This window comes from Quercus lobata, chromosome 2 (genome assembly GCF_001633185.2).
Source record: "Quercus lobata isolate SW786 chromosome 2, ValleyOak3.0 Primary Assembly, whole genome shotgun sequence".
Lineage (NCBI taxonomy): Eukaryota > Viridiplantae > Streptophyta > Magnoliopsida > Fagales > Fagaceae > Quercus > Quercus lobata.
This window is the reverse complement of record NC_044905.1, coordinates 41,666,523-41,670,106: the sequence shown is the minus strand read 5'-3', so window position 1 is coordinate 41,670,106 and position 3,584 is coordinate 41,666,523.

Here is a 3,584-nt window from a genome sequence, read left to right as displayed (position 1 = left end):
TAAATACAAGTTTCCTTATTGGCTGAACACATCAAATAACTGAGAATAAAGAGTTTTAAGAGAATTATCCCCAATCCACTTATCATGCCAGAAAAGAATACGAGAACCATCACCCACCACAAAAAACACGTGCTTAGAAAAGCTCTCCCACCCTTCACTAATGCTTCTCCATAAGCCACACCCATGAGCCCTTCTACAGACTCTAGTGCTCCACCCCCCTTTCCCCTCCCCATATTTCATGGCAATAACCTTCTGCCACAGATGAGTAGTTTCATGGTCGTACCTTCAAAGCCATTTCCCTAATAAAGCCCGATTAAAAGGCACCATCTCCAAAGTCCTAAACCACCCAACTCACGCGGTAAGCAGACCTTTTCCCAAGCCACCAAAGGGTATTTGAAATACTCCTTTGAGGAACCCCACAAAAAAAATTCAACTGAATTCGTTCTAGTCTAATAGCCACAGCTTTAGGAACAGTAAATAGGGAAAGATAATAATAAGTCAGAAGACTTGAAAGGGTACTTTTCAACAAAGTGAGTCTCCCACCCTTATAAAAACACTTCTAGCCTGAAAGCTTCTTCTCCATCATCTCCAGAATAGGGTTCCAGATAAAGGCTGTCTTATACAAAGTACCCATTGGCATACCCAAGTAAGTCATAGGCAAACTACCCTCCCTGCATTGAAGAATGTTGGCCAAAATTTGAATGTTACTCACCTGAGTAAGGGCAATCTCACTTTTCCCCACATTGACCTTCAAACTGGTAAAAACTTGAAAGCAAGTCAAAGCCAACCTTAATTGAAAGCAATTGCTCCCTAGAAGCATCACAAAAAAGAATAGTATCATCAGCAAAAAGTAGATGGGAAATGCGAATACCAATAACATTAACAAGTCCCACATGAAAGCCCCAAAGAAGACCACCTTCCTCATTTTTATTCAGAATTTGACTAAAAACTTCCATGATCAAAAGAGAAGAGGAGACAATAGATCACCTTGTCTTATATCTCGTAAGCTACCAAAGAAACCAACAAGAGATCCATTAAGCAAAACTAAGAAACAAACAGTAATGACACAAGCCTTTAACCATCCCCTCCATCGAACCCCAAAAACCATCATGTCTAACAAATAGAACAAAGTGTCCCAATTCACTTGATCATAGGCTTTTTCAATATCAAACTTACAAACCACTCCCGAAGTACGATACTTCAATCAACTATCAAGACATTCATTAGCAATAAGCACTAAATCCAAAATCTGTCTACCACCAACAAAAGAATTTTGCGACTCAAAAATGAGTTTGTCCAACAACATCCTCAATCTGCTGACCAACAACTTAGATAACAACTTATACACACTGTCCATTGAACTGATAGGCTGAAAATCTTTAATATTCAATGCATTATTTTTCTTGGGTATTAAAGATAAAAAAGAAGCATTCAGAGACCGTTCAAACTCTAATCTCCTATGGAAATGATCAAAGAAGGCCATAAAAATTTTTTCCACTACACTCCAGCATTTATGAAAAAAAGTCATAGTGAAACTGTCAAGACCAGAGGCTTTATCACCCTCCATCTCTTGGAGGACCTGTTCCACCTCTTCCTTAGAAAAATCCCTCACAAGAGAAAGCCACTCATCCTCCTCAATACTAGCAAACTCCAAACCATCTATGGAAGGACGCCATGTATCTGACTCTGTATTCAAACCCTGATAACATTGAACCACCTTAGAATGTACGTCTTCCTCATCCTCATAAAGGACAACATCCACCTCTATACCTCTAATATAATTAGTTTTTCTACGGGAATTTGCTACCCGGTGAAAGAAACAAGTATTATTGTCACCCTCCTTCACAAACAAAACCCAAGAATTTTATCTCCAAGAGATCTCCTCCAAAGAAGCTAAATAGGCAATATCACCTTTAATCTGAGTACAACAAGTTTGTTCCTCATGTGAAAGACCCAACAAGTCCTCTCTAGCATCCAAACACAACAGTTCAAACAAAAGGCTTTTCTTCCAAAACACCAAATCCCCAAATTCCTCCTTATTCCACTTTTTCAAATCATCTTTAAGAGCTTTTAATTTCCGAGCCTAAATAAAGCTAGGAGAGCCCAGAAAACAATACCCATTCCACCATTGCCGAACTCTCTCCACAAAACCCTCATCTTTCAACCACATATTCTCAAACTTAAAAGGCACTTTGACCTTTACTAATGCCACCAACTACCACCAATAGTGGGCAATGATTAGAAACTACTCAGGGAAGTACCCTTTGAGACTCATTCCCAAAAATGATCTACCCAATCCACCAATGCCAAAGTTCTATCAATTCTTGACATACAATCTGTCCCAGAATCTCTAAACCAGGTGCACAAAGCCCCTTCAAGGGGTAAATCAACAAGGTAATTAGCCTCAATGAAATCCAAGAATGCAAACATAGCCAGACTGAGAGCCTTGCAACCAAATCTCTCACCATATATCGAATAATATTAATATCCCCAATCAAACACCATGCCACATTCCACCTAGAGTGCACCCTTGCAAGCTCCTCCCACAGAGCACCCCGTTGACTATCATCATTAGGTCCATACACTCCTGTACATGCTCATACAAAATCATCCACAACCCCCTTCAGTAAAACATTAACAGAAAACTAACCTATAGAAACATCAATTTTTTCATGAGCCCTTTTGTCCCAAACCAGTAGAACCCCCCTGCAATGTTAACTACTTCCAACACAAGCTAGTCTAGGAATGGGCTACCCCAAAGACTTCGACTTCAAACAACAGAAGAGTTTAAAGAATTTAGTTTGGTTTCCTGAAAGCAAACAATATCACAATTCCACTTCTTAAGAAGATTCTTACATACCTCTCGCTTTTTAGGATTGTTAAATCCCCTAACATTCCAGGATAAAAGTCGTAAACTCATTTAAAACTAGTAATCACCTCCAGACCATCTAAAGAACCTCAATTCCTCCCTTTAGAAGATGCCCTATCATAATTAATTGTAGAAATCAAACCTTTAAGTTCCCTAAGCCCTTTCTGCCTTGAGTTTGCTAGTCCTTTAGAAGACCCAGTGTTTACCACATCAATACAGTCTTGTTCCAAAAGACAAAACAAAGCCATACATTAATCTTGTTGTAAAAGAGGAAACCCACAATTTTACAAAAACTTTTCATCAAGCTCACCACCCATTTTGAATTTTTCACATCTGACCCCATAATCTCACCCTCTTCAACTTCCTAGGTCACACCAACTCCCTCTGCTCATTAGGATCCCACCTAGATAAAGATGAACACTCCAATATACCACTCTCTGTCTCCCCGTGAAAAACACCACTAGGATTAACTCCACAGTGCTTCCACGGTAGAAGAAGAGGCTTAGAACCACCTTGTATCAACTCAAACCCATCCAAGGAGCTTGTCGGCACTAACTCAGCTTTAGGATTGCACCATTGATCTCCGCTCTCACTTGATACTTCCGTGAAATCATCTTTCTCCCTAGAACAAAAACCCATCTCATTATCCAAATCCGAGAGAGGAGAAAAATGATTCTAGTCGACCCACTAATTTTGATGGTGAGAAGAATCGACT